Source organism: Danio rerio, chromosome 2 (genome assembly GCF_049306965.1).
Source record: "Danio rerio strain Tuebingen ecotype United States chromosome 2, GRCz12tu, whole genome shotgun sequence".
NCBI classification, from domain to species: Eukaryota; Metazoa; Chordata; class Actinopteri; order Cypriniformes; family Danionidae; genus Danio; species Danio rerio.
The window spans coordinates 61671904-61686784 of NC_133177.1; the positions used below are offsets into that span (position 1 = coordinate 61671904).

Here is a 14881-nt window from a genome sequence, read left to right on the forward strand (position 1 = left end):
AATCCGCTTTATTCGCGCGTCAAATCCGCTTCATTCGCACATCAAATCCGCTCTATTCGCGCGTCAAATCCGCTTAATTCGCACGTCAAATCCGCTTCATTCGCGCATCAAATCCGCTTCATTCGCGTGTCAAACCCTGCTTCATTTGCTTGTCAAATCCGCTTCATTCGTGCGTCAAATCCGCTTCATCCGTGCGTCAAATCCGCTTTATTTGCGCGTCAAATCCGCTTCATTCGCACGTCAAATCCGCTTCATTCGCACGTCAAATCCGCTTCATTCGCACGTCAAATCCGCTTCATTCGTGCGTCAAATCCGCTTCATCCGTGCGTCAAATCCGCTTTATTTGCGCGTCAAATCCGCTTCATTCGCACGTCAAATCCGCTTCATTCGCGCGTCAAATAAGCTTCATTAGCGTGTCAAACCCCACTTCATTCGCGCGTCAAACCCCGCTTCATTCGCGCATCAAATCCACTTCATCTGTGCGTCAAATCCGCTTTATTCGCGCGTCAAATCCGCTTCATTCGCACATCAAATCCGCTCTATTCGCGCGTCAAATCCGCTTAATTCGCACGTCAAATCCGCTTCATTCGCGCATCAAATCCGCTTCATTCGCGTGTCAAACCCTGCTTCATTTGCTTGTCAAATCCGCTTCATTCGTGCGTCAAATCCGCTTCATCCGTGCGTCAAATCCGCTTTATTTGCGCGTCAAATCCGCTTCATTCGCACGTCAAATCCGCTTCATTCGCACGTCAAATCCGCTTCATTCGTGCGTCAAATCCGCTTCATCCGTGCGTCAAATCCGCTTTATTTGCGCGTCAAATCCGCTTCATTCGCACGTCAAATCCGCTTCATTCGCGCGTCAAATAAGCTTCATTAGCGTGTCAAACCCCACTTCATTCGCGCGTCAAACCCCGCTTCATTCGCGCATCAAATCCACTTCATCTGTGCGTCAAATCCGCTTTATTCGCGCGTCAAATCCGCTTCATTCGCACATCAAATCCGCTCTATTCGCGCGTCAAATCCGCTTAATTCGCACGTCAAATCCGCTTCATTCGCGCATCAAATCCGCTTCATTCGCGTGTCAAACCCTGCTTCATTTGCTTGTCAAATCCGCTTCATTCGTGCGTCAAATCCGCTTCATCCGTGCGTCAAATCCGCTTTATTTGCGCGTCAAATCCGCTTCATTCGCACGTCAAATCCGCTTCATTCGCGCGTCAAATAAGCTTCATTAGTGTGTCAAACCCCACTTCATTCGCGCGTCAAACCCCGCTTCATTCGCGCGTCAAATCCGCTTCATTTGCGTTTCAAATCCGCTTCATTCATGCATCAAATCCGCTTCATTCGCGTGTCAAACCCTGCTTCATTCGCGTGTCAAATCCGCTTCATCCGTGCGTCAAATCCGCTTTATTTGCGCGTCAAATCCGCTTCATTCGCACGTCAAATCCGCTTCATTCGCACGTCAAATAAGCTTCATTCGCGTGTCAAACCCCGCTTCATTCGCGTTTCAAATCCGCTTCATTCGCGCGTCAAATCAGTTTCATTCGCATGTCCAACCCTGCTTCATTCGCGCGTCAAATCCGCGCGGATTCACGTAATGGGCAGGGCTTCTGTCTGCTCGGTGACTCTAGCTTCGTTGCTAAATGGCTAACATGGATTTTATAAAGAAAATAACAGTGTTTATGTGTTTTATGAAGGCTGAAAAACAGCGTCGATACGTTTAGGGCCGTGTTTGAGTCCACTAGTTTCTTTCAGAGGTGCAACCAGCTCTGTGAGCTCATAATCTCCTCCAGAAACTGTACCTAGATCACGGAGGCTTTCAGCGGTGCTTCAGACTGAGCCAAGCCCAGTTTGTTGACTTGTTGTCCGTGTCGGCTGGAGGATTTCCCCCGGGACACCATCAATAGGTTCTACGTCACAATCACGCCCCCACAAGAGCAAGCTCCTGATTGGTTAACGCGGCGCGAATGTCCGCTGAAGATTTTCGAACTCGAGTGATTCGCGCAAAACGGTCAATTAGCGCTGCGACATTCGCGCAATACTCGTCATTCACGACACACGCGTATCGCGCCGCAGGATGCCTATTCGTGCGTTTGCATTGACTTAACAAGTAAATCACTCGCGCTTGACACGCGTTCTGCGTCTGGTGTGAACGCAGCATTATGTTATGTTATCTTATAGTTAGCTTAAAAACTAGCCATCAGTTCACTAAAACGATAATAATACACATTTCTGGCACCGCAGTGTCTTGTTGTCACATTTAACGTTACTTATTAAGCATACAATTTCATAACAAACAAAATTGTCAAAACAAAATCTTACCTATGTAGTGTTCTGCCTTTGTGCTTTGTTTTCTTTGTTTGCTTGTTACTACACCCATACACAGCGCTAAAGTCCAGCATCTTCACTCTGGCTTTGGTCTTGACTAGTGCGGCTGAATGACTTGGGAGCACTGTACCAATATGGCGGAAGTATTGATGCATGCTCAGGGCCGTATGCGATATCTAGTGTATATATCTATATCTATGCATAGTCGTCTTGACAACACAAACACTGCTTCCACCTCAACGGAAACCACACCGAACTCATCACACGATGCTTCTAACAGTGAATGCACATTATAAGAAAAATATGACTGCTTAAGGGAGACACGGTGGCTCAGTGGTTAGCACTGTGGCCTCACAGCAAGAAGGTTGCGGGTTCGAGTCTAAGCTGGGTCAGTTGGTGTTTCTGTGTGGAGTTTGCATGTTCTCCCCATGTTGGCGTGGGTTTCCTCAGGGTGCTCCGGTTTCATCCACAGTCCAAACACATGTGCTATAGGGGAACTGATGAACTATATTGGCTGTAGTGTGTGTGTGTGAGAGAGAGAGAGAGAGAGAGAGCATGAGTGCGTTTGGGTGTTTCCCAGTACTGGGTTGCAGCTTGAAGGGCATCCACTGAGTAAAACATATGCTGGAATAGTTGGTGTTCATTCCCCAGTGGTGACCCCGGATTAATAAGGGAATGAGCTGAAGGAATATCACTGTTTTCTGAGCTTAGATGCATTTTAAACCTGCAGTAGGAGACTAAAACACAACACCATGCACTTTACACCACCATATGAGCTTCTGCTCTTTAAAGGCCTGACAATGGTGTTTCATTAGCTCTCCGAAGCTTCACATTAGATTGATGTTTAGGTTGAATCTTTTGCTTTATTCAGTAAACATGACTAACAGAATCGGCATTAGATAACAGCACTCACGCTGCTCATTTCAAATTCATTGTACGCCTAACGTATGCAAATGAGCGCTTAATCAAAACCAAGCATCTCACACAAAACCCCTCTGCAGTCTAATCAGCACAAACAACACATTTATTCTAATCCACTGCTTTTAATCAGAACTGTGGAGCCGCTGATGTGTCATCGAGTCCTCGCGCTGACGATCTGCTGGGTTTGTGCAGTGTGTGTTTCTTGATTGCAGCAGGAATCAGGCGCTCGGTGTGTGATTATAGTCCCGCTGATTCACCTTCACACGGACACCGAGAGCAGAGCCGCGCTCACATGCATGCACTGTGTGTGTGTGTGTGTGTGTGTGTTATGGGGTGTATTATCGCTCATTCCTCCTCTTCTCTCTCTGTTTTCTCTCTTCCTCTGGTTGGCGTTAGGAGATTGTAGCCTGTTTAAAGCCCTCATCGCCGTGGGCAACACGGTAACGCCTGTCAGAAACACTTTCTGTTATTATGGCCTGGACTTGAGAAGCGGGAAGAGGCAGAGAACACGCTAAAACACACACACACACACACACACACACACAAACAAACACACACACACACACACACACACACACAGGCCTACACACATACATATACACTTTTACACACACACACACACAAACAGAAACATGAGCACACATGCATACACACAAACAAGTGCACAATTACTCATATATATATGTATATATATATATATATATACACAAGCGCACAGAAACACACACTGATACACACAAGTGCACACAGACAAACACTTTTAAAACACGCACATATGCGCGTGCGCACACACACACAAGGTGCACACACACAAGCGCACACAAACACACACAATCAAAAACGCACATATGCGTGCACACACACACAAGGTGCACATACACACACAAGCGCACTCACACACACACACACACTCTTAATCAAAAACGCACATATGCGTGCACACACACACACAAGGTGCACATACACACACACATATGCACACACACTCACACACACACACACACACATACATACACACACAAGGTGCAAATACACACACACAAGTGCACACAGACACACACAATCAAAACCCACATATGAACGCACACACACACAAGGTGCACATACACACACACACACGGGCACACAGACACACACTTAATCAAAAACGCACATATGCGCGCACACACACACACACACACACACACACACAAGGAGCACAAACACACAGACAAGTGCACACAGACACACACATAATCAAAAACTCACATATGCGCGCGCACACACACACACACACAAGGTGCACATACACACACACACACACACAAGTGCACACAAATGCATGTGCAATTATGTAAACACAACACAAACATACACAAAAATGCACAAGTGCCCACACACACGTGCACACTTGAACACACACACACACACACAAACACACACACACAGACAAGCATACAGAAACACCCAAGAAGGTACACACACACACACACTTGAACACAAACACACTTGAACACACACACACAAGCATGCAGAAACACACAAGTACACACACATTCAGAAATGCACAAGTGTACACATGTGAACACACAAACAAAACAAGTGCACACAGACATACACACACACACACATTCAGAAATACACATGCTCACACACACTCAAACAAAACAAGTGTACACGCACACATATATACACACAAACACATACATGCACAAACACAACAAAACACAAACAATTACACACACACACACACACACACATACACACTAACACACATGCTGTGTTCATTGCCCGTGTTGTTCAGGTTAATCTTCAGCACTGAATGTCCTTCAAGCAGAACTCAACCACACACTGCAGAACTGCATTTGCTCTGAGCAATCTCCAGAAATCTCATGTGTGTTTCAGAACAAAACTCTCGCTCCTCATGACAAACAGAGACTCGTCTGTGGCCATTTCTCCACAGGAATATCATTCAGAAAGCTGATGTCTAATTAAAGCATAACCAGGATCTGTCACACTTTGGAAGAACAACAACGCTCACATGACTTGTATCTGAGGGTGTTTTCTCAGAGGAGTCGGTGGTCGGCTCTCGGAAATGAATCCACAATACTGCAAAAAAAATATAAGAGCGAACCTTCCTCAAAGCTCTGCTGTTTCAGTCAGGAGCTCACAGCGTTCCCGCTCAGAGATTAAACCACACTGGAGGAACAGAGAAACACACACGCTGCACTACAATTGGCTGATTGGACTGTCAATCAAAACAAGGGCATGTCATTTATTTCAAAGGAGCATGTGTGTGTGTGTGTGTGTGTGTGTGTAAACTGGCCCACCGGGAATTCTCCCGATTAGCCAATCCGGGCCTGTTTGCAGAACACATTTAAATTAATTAATTAGCCACTACTTCACCTAAATATAACACACCTAATTAAATGTAGCATAAGCCGTCAACCCGGAATTAGAATTTATATATTTATTCATTTTCCTTTGGCTTAGTTCCTTATTTATCAGGGGTCGCCACAGTGGAATGAACCACCAGCTATTCCAGCATATGTTTTACACAGCGGATGCCCTTCAAGCTGCAACCCAGTACTGGGAAACATCCATGCACACTCAATTACACACACACTCATTCACTATGGCCCATTTAGTTCATCAATTCCCCAACAGCGCATGTGTTTGGACTGTGGGGGAAACCCACGCCAGCGACCTTTTTGCTGTGAGGGCACAGTGCTAACCACTGAGCCACCATGACGCCTTATATATTAGTTTTAAGGGCCATGAACCGCCTGTTCAAACAAGTTAGTGAATCAGATTAAAATGTCTGGATGAACTGATCTGAGATCGCTGCGTGTGTTGTGAAGGACAGATCCATCCATCCTCCGAAATCATGATCAGCAATGCAATGATTGGCTGACGGCACAGCAGCGTAATGACATCATTAAGGGTGTCACGATCCTCCAAATCCTCGATTCGATTACATTTTCGATTCTAAAGGCACGATTCGATTTGATTTTCGATTATAAATAATTAATTAATTAATGACCAATTAATTATTTGTAGCCTACCGTTTAAACTACCTGACCTGCATGGTCTTTGTTTTACCCGTAAACAAATCATACAGTAAATGAATAAAGGCAAGATACACACATAATTACCACCGGTCAATCACTTTTCTGCGGGACTCATGAATAGGCAGTGATCTGTGTCGTTATAATGGCGTCGGTAAAAAACACGCACAACCAACAGGAACCAGCCAACAGTATCTGAGGTGTTCGCTAAAATGACAAAGTACAAGTGAGTGAAAGATTGAAGCAGTCCTCTGACTGCCTGAACCCGCTGTCTCGAGCGCATGGCTGTGTGTGCGTCTGTGTCTGTGTGGTCACGTGATGTGCATTTTCAGAGGTAGAGAGGAAGGAGGGTTGCTCAGAATTGCTACACGCCACTGTGGATGTCAAATCGTTGTCATTCTAAAATGCCATTTAATAACAAAGACAGTGTAAACAGGGCCTGAGTGTGCACTTTTCGCGAGCGGATTTGCAACGGGGGCGGGCGGAGGATCGCGATGCCGGTGTTGTCTATCGGACGAAGCATACGTAATACGTACATAGCAGAGCTTGCAAAACTGTGTTTTTTTGTCGACAGCACGAACGTTGTCAACATAACTCACTGGAAATCCAAAATGCTTCCACACCGGCGACTTCATTGAAAGAGGAGAGGGTTTAAGCTCTGTCGACGGGTCTCCTGCTTCTGCAGTTTAACAAGCACTTCAACAAGCCTGTTTTCTTCCCGCTTCGCAAGCCAAGCTGACGTGACATGGGGGCGTAGCAGCATCGACGATTCTATTTTTTGATTCGATAATCGAAATTGAGCATAAATTTCGATCGATTTCGATTAAAAATCGAAATCGTGACACCCCTAGACATCATCTGATTAATATTCAATTATCCACGTGAGCAAAATTACATCAAATTAGCAGTAAACGGTTTCTTAAATATGATCTGATATGATAATAATAATCTTTCACATTTCTTATGCGCTGCAGGCTTTACACTTTCATGTGTTAGGATTATTCATCATGTATTTCAATGCACATCAATGTATTTAGCTCTATATTTAGAGAAGATTTTCTTTATTATAGTAGCCTATAGGCCTACACAAGTTTTTTAATTGGCATAAGGATTAACTGTATAAATTGATTTTGCATCATAAAAAGCATTTTGATTTTGGTAAAGAGACAATCACTGGCATATTAGTGATCAAAACACGTGCATGACTGCATAAATTATTATCCTTTTTGAATATTGTGCATGTACGCGTTGGCATCTAAAAATTTCATATCAATAAATGCTCTCCTTGAACCACCAGGTGGCAGTCTGTTTATTTTATTTCGGAGTGCAGAACTGCAGATTCCATAAGTTTTATTAATATATATTTTTAGCTATATATATATATACACACACACACACACACACACACACACACACACACACACATACAGTTGAAGTCAGAATTATTTGCGCCCCTTTGAATTTTCCCATAATTTTTCAAATGATGTTTAACAGAGCAAGGACATTTTCACAGTATTTCTGATTATATTTTTTCTTCTATAGAAAATCTTATTTGCATTATTTAGGCTAGAATAAAAGCATTTTAAAAAATTTTAAACGCAATTTTAAGGTCAATATTATTAGCCCCTTTAAGCTAATTTTTTTCCCCGACTGTCTACAGAACAAACCATCATTATACAGTGACTTGCCTAATTACCCTAACCTGCCTAGTTACCCTAATTAACCTAGTGAAGCCTTTAAATGTGACTTTAAGCTGTATAGAAGTGTCTTGAAGAATATCTAGTCTAATATTATTTACTGTCATCATGGCAAAGAGTAAATAAATCAGTTATTAGAGATGAGTTATTAACACTATTATGATTAGAAAAGTGTTGAAAAAATCTGCTCTGTTAAACAGAAATTGTGGGAAAATTAAACAGAGGGGCGAATAATTCAGGAGGGCTAATAATTCTGACTTTAGCGTAGAGCTGCACAATTAATCGTTAAAAGATCGCGATCTCGATTCGACCCCTTAGACCAGGGGTCTCAAACTCAATTTACCTGGGGGCCGCAGGAGGCAAAGTCTGGGTGAGGCTGGGCCGCATAAGGGATTTCACAAAAAAAAGTTCTCAAATGTCATTATTAACAGTTTTAATTATTTCTTCTGAACATGAAGTGTCCTGAACATTAATAGAACATTGATGAAGATTATGAACAGTTCTTCTGAACATCTTTTGCCTACTTCTTGCGGCCAGAGACTTGACAGCGCTTCTTCTCACAAATCTTATATATGTATATATATGTATAAATAAAACACCCCCACCCCACTCCAGTCACATCAGTCTGTACCAGTCTGTATCTACCTATAATATATATAAGATGCAGGCTGTAGCTAGGTAGGTGGCAGGCTGCAGATAGGTAGCTAAGTGGCAGGCAGGGGTGGGAACAGCTTACCTTGGTTCTGGCCGGCGTGAGTTCCCTCCCTGCCTGGTTTATACTTCTGCGTCAAGTGACCGGCGCAACTCACGGCGCATGCAACGCGCGCAGCTGTGCATTTATACTTCTGCGCACTGTCTCTGTTGGTCTGCATTAACACTTCCGAAACGCTAGTGGGCAGTGAGGTGTAAATGTTCCTCTGTGTCGAGTTTCTTCGTTTCTGTTTTGCTATTCTGAACACTTCCTGGATGTACAAGTGACTCAAACTCGCTCATTTTGAGGCAGGAACCGGCGGACGTGCAACAACTTTTACCATGAGGTAAACACAGAAAAAAACTTTCCATCCGGAGCTCCTTCACGGGACTCCACACTTGTAAACAATCGCTCGCGCCATTCCGGCTCTCGGTCCTGCCCAGACTCGTCGGCGCTAGCAAGCCGACCAATCACAGAGCTTGCGCTACGCATCGTTGCGACGTGTAGTTACAATTTTTGAGAGGTGCACGTCAGTGACGGCGACGGCCACGGCGAAGGGCTCCGTAGCCTTCGCCGGTGTTTCACGCAGAAGTATAAATCAACACTTCCCGCCCGTCACAGCGTCTAACAAAGGGGCGGGGTGCGTGGTGATTTCACCGGCATCCCCGCCCCTTTGTTTACACGGCGGGCAGGGAATGCCAGTAACCGCTGTGTACGGATAGAATCAGCGGAGCGGGGAGCGCTCTCTCTCCCTGCTCCGCTGATTCTGTCAGTGTACAGCGGTCGGCGCGGGCCACAAAATATTGCACTGAGGGCCGCAAATGGCCCGCGGGCCACGAGTTTGAGACCCCTGCCCTAGACGATCTTAATCAAGCATTTCTACGATTCTGTCAATCATATTTTCAAGTTCAGGAGAGAAGAAAAGGCGGCTGCACGAGTCTTTTCATTGTTTCACACACGTTGCTCAGTGACACTGACACCTCCAAATGATGTTGAATGAGTCACATGCTGTATTTATAAGGTATAATTCAGCTAAAAATGTCATTTTTGTCTTCATATAATGATGTTTTCGCGGCCGGGAAATCACACGTGACGTGAGCTGCTGACCGTGAGCTGTTATCACAAAGAGGGCGCTCGTGCTCTACTTAATGATAGACTCGCGTGCGTCTACTTTAGTGAACAGAACCTGCATATGTTGCGAGTAACAGGTAATACAGCTGTAAATAATATTCAGTTTGTGGCACAGAGTGATCGCTTGGGAGCCGCGCACGAAGTATGAACAGCACTTAGCAGTCAAAATGAAACCGAAAGTGTGCACTTCATTTAAATGATCATATCGCATTTTAGAGTTATGATTACGCCAAGCATTTGAAATGTTTTATCTGTCATAGCGAACTCACAGTTGTGCATAAAAATAAATGTTTACAGTGTCAGTATAACTACTCTAGCCTATATATTGTTGAATATAATCTGATAATGGCAAATGTCTGATTTTACCAGTGAATAAAATTGTCTAATATGACAGATTGCAAGCATATATCTCAAACATAATAATTCAACATCAGATTTATTATAAGTAGAATTACTTATAGAAGCCAGTAGACCTGCACATAATATTAATATCGATGTTGTGTCATATGTTTGATTTTACCATACCTTTATTTTACATCTACAGAATCGAGAGAAAATCCTGATCTCTATTTTAAGCAAAAAAAAAAAATCGTGATTCTCATTTTAGCCAGAATCCTGCAGCTCTACTTTAACTGTATATATATATACTATTTTCCCAAGTGTATATAACTACTGTAGGAGAATATTAGCATCTGGCACATACTTTCAGTATTATCTTAGCTTGAACTGACCTGATCTAATCCTGTTTATATGAAATTAACCTGCTCCTACGCAGGCTTGAGCTACCAGAACTGTTGCTATGACAACAACTCTCAGATGAGATTTGAAGAACGAAACGATCCTGGATAGTGTCAAATCGTCAACATCCAAATGCAGCTAATTGAGTAACCCACGTACGAAGAACGGACCCCAGCTGCGCTCTCATAGCAGGAAATAAACAAAACCTTAATTGCAGCACATTTATAAAAACACAACACTTACAACCCGTATCTCCAAACAATTCTTGTACTTCCACTTGTTTTGGAAACACAATGTGGCATCTCTCTGCCGTCTGAACACTGTAACCGTACGTTGACACCGAAAGCAGCAAGAGCGTCAAAGTAGCTGGAAGTCAATCATTTTCAATAGCTATGTTTCCATCCAAAAATGCGAATAAACTTTATGCGCAAAACTGGATTATCGCATAAAAGTTATGCGAATGAAGCATCTTTTCCATCCAACGAGTCCAAAATCGTCACTTCCTGATTACCTGGCGCCAAATATCAACAGTAAAAACTGCATTTGCAGCAGTAGGAGAAGCTGCATCAATCTTTTCTAAATGAATGCGCCTTAGAAGAAAATCCTGACAAGCAGTAGACGCAGTGGCGTTTGAAGGTGTCAGACGCGGAGCACAAGCGCTCTTGATTCTGCAGGTCATTAATAATATAATAACATTAATACTGAAATGGTAAGGCGTTTTATAATGACCAAAACAACATTTTACATGTTTTAAAATGTGCTCAGCCTGACGTTTTATCCATTCACACACATTAAGCATCACATGATCTCTTTTACTGAAGTTTATTTATAAACAAATGTCGAGAGGATCACGTGCTTATGATTGTTCACAGCTGTTCCAACTTTAGCTAACGACTAATTATCCTATCAGACGATCCCTAACTCACTATAAATAACCAGACTTTTCTCATCTCAATATCTTCGTCTTGAAGAAACCCCCCCACCCAACCCTACTTTCCCTCCTTTCAAACGGGCGTCACGGTGGCCAGCGATTAGCGCTGTTGCCTCACAGCAAGAATGCCCCTGCTTTAATTCCTTTCCAAACCAGACGGCATTTCTGTGCGGAGTTTGCTCGTTCTCCCCGTGGTCGCATGGGTTTTCCCCGGGTCCTCCGGTTTCCTCCCACAGTTTAAAAACAAGCACTCTAAACAATTAATCCAAACTATTATAGCTAAACTCTGAGTACACCTTTCAGCATCCATATCTGACACTTAGCTACAACAAGCAGAAGGGGGAGTCATCGAGATCTACCTGAGCTCAAACTCCCCTTTCGCCTTGCAACGGGAGGGAGCCCAGGGCTCGAGGATCTTATAAGCTCAGGGCTCTCTCTCAAGACAGCACGCCAAACTAGCTTTATTATCAATCATCAGCTAAGTGTGAACTCTTGAAACAAAATCACATGACCTTTTTTAATGCGCATGCTGGAGTTTGTGTGGTAAAAGTGTTTCCATCGCAGTTTATGCGCATCTTTTCTTATCGAATGAAAAGTTTATCCTACCCAGTTAGGCGCATACGTTTTTTGATGCGCATTTTCAAAATTAATGCGCATCATGGCGTTTCCATCAACTGGTTTTTTTATGCGCATTCACATAAAATAGGTGGATGGAAACATAGCTAATGAGAGCTGTCGGCGTTCTTCGCCAGAGTGGGCGTCGAGGAGAGTTGAAATCCAGTCAACTTTATGGTAATGAGCTATGACGCGGTTCGGCAGCAACCAATCAGAATGAAGAAGTTCACCAGCTGAGAGAAGTCCAGAGAACACAGACCTGTGAACTTCGGTTCTGACCCCAGTTATTCCCAACGGTTTGATTATTGCGATTGCCGGATTTTCAATTATTTACAATGTTTGGCAAGTTACTGATGTGCATTAATGTTATAGATATTAAAAAAAGCAGGAATCTCACGCAACAGTACAAAACAGTACTGCTGCTTCAACAGGCCCGGATTAAGAACTCAGGGGCCCCTGGGCACATTGTCTTGTAAGGCCCCCTACCTGGCCGCACCCCTATAGTTGAATTTAAAAAATAAGAATAATATAATAATTTTTAAATAAAATGAATCTATAATTTGTTGCCCACATATTTAAATAAATGATATATAGTACATATGTATTTATAGTCTGCAAAGATTTAAATTATTTTTCAAAGCATTAAATAAAAATACTAATAAAACTACATATATATATAATTTTTTTTTTTTTTTTAAAAGGGTATTTTAATGTATTGCTTTTACAAACTTATAAAGCATACTATTGCCATGGCATATAACGCACAATGCTTCTCCAATCCAGTTCTATGAATCTGAGTCTTTCATAATACAAACACTGATTTACTGTCTCTCTCCTCCTCTCCCTGTATTTTCTCTACTCTTCTCGTGATGAAGACTTGATGATAAACCTAAAAGTATCCGAAATCACACACACTATACCTCTTCTCTCCCCTCTCTCTCCTCTTCTGGGCCTTTCTCTCTCTCTCCCTTTCTGTCTGTCTCTCACACGATGAATCCAGTCCGCGCTGCGCTGCCGTTAGCCTCCTCCGCCTGGTTAATGCTAGCTACTCATCATTTAAAGTTAACGTCCTCTTCTGTACCCTCATTTTCCTGATCATGGGTCTGTTTAAAGATGGTGTGTATGGAAAATGCCTCAATAAAGATGCCTCCTCTCCTCTTTCTCTCACATTTGCTAAATCCACTTGTCCACTCATTTTTGATCTATGACAGATATAACGTTACACTAAAGTCCGCTCAGTTTAGTGCGGGTTATTACAAAACTGACGTTTCCGCGCTTGACCAATTACAGCATTCTGTTTAATTAAAGAAAGAAAGGCAATTTAAATATAATAATAATATTAATATGTGATCGCGTTTTTTTTGCTCAGAGGAAATACAGTTGTCTGAGCAATAGAGTTTTTAAAGAGAGGGAGGCGCCTATAATAAGGCTAAACATTATTAAATACCCACGAGACACTTGAGACTTTATATCACATTTGCATTATTTTTAAAAAATGTTTCTTTCCTGTTAAAAATAAATATATTTCCAATCTGTTATGTAATGGGGAGAAAAAAAGTAGCACGAGGTTAGCTGATGGTGGATTCGAACCGATGTTATGATTAATCGCGTCAAAAGATGATGCTGTGTGCCTTACAAGGTGCGCCACTGCTGCTGTATTATAACACAGCTCTTTACTCATCTTGTCTCTATCAATCAGGCATCGATGGGCGTAAACCCTGAATAGCTTAGTCCAACTAGATGCGCTATTTGCAATTAGCCTAAAAAGACACTCCGAAATTGTCTTTTTTTCTCCCCCCTCGCAGGGGCCCCTAGTGCGCACGGGCACCTGGGCCTGTGCCCATAAGGCCCATTGGTTAATCCGGCCCTGTGCTTCAACCATATGGACACGTTGGATAGTTAAGTGGAGCACAGCCACCCCACACGAAACTTGATCGTCCATTGTTAACTGAATTTGATAAGAAGTGCGCAACATTTTCACGCTAGAAGCATGTTTTATGCAGGAATGTAACTGACATGCTGCAACGGCCCCTTTAAATACGAGATCAATGTCGCGAGTTTTGACGCTATCGCCACCGGAGCTGAAGGCAGACAGCGTAGTCGCCACGGCGGCCAGAGCAACCTTGGACGCTCTCGCCGCTTTCGGTGTGAACACACAGTTACAGGTAAAACAGTCTTGGAAGCGATCATGCGGATAAGGAAGTTGCACCTCATTCACAATCGAGCGCTCTGATTGGTTTGAACCAAGCCTTTCTCATTAATTAATGCTGACAACTCACGATGTACTCGCCAGTACAGACATCCAGTCTCCACACTGGAATACACACAAGGATCTAATCAGGGTGACGCAGCTTCAGACTGGAAGAACGAATTTGCTGTAAATAACGCAAAAACAACCAATTTTCACTTGTTAGTGAGATTTACGTGTCCTAATAGTGTTTATAGCAGTGTGCGACACATATACGACTGTCGACAGCTCAAAACATGTGCTCTGGTGTTTCGTGACCCTTCAAATAAATTAATTATATGAATTATTTCAGAAAACAACACTATATGTTTTGCTTGTCTAGAAAATGCTTCTCGATTGAAGAATGTTCAGATATTTGGACTAAAAACGAGACAAAAACTCAACACATTACAAATTACAAGACTAATTGTGACACACATTTCATGTAGTCATGTTGACATCCAGCAAACACACTCTATTAAATGGGCCTGAATCAGAACTCGAGCCGATAATCAACACAAGACTGAAACTGCAGAGAGAGCGGAGAGAGACAGATGA

At 43.0% G+C, this 14881-nt stretch overlaps 1 protein-coding gene across 3 annotated transcripts in view; it reads right to left on the minus strand.

Moving 5' to 3' along the window:
• Window positions 1-14881, minus strand: part of lingo3b (leucine rich repeat and Ig domain containing 3b) — a 790077-nt gene that overhangs the window by 774065 nt on the left and 1131 nt on the right. The window lies entirely within an intron of this gene.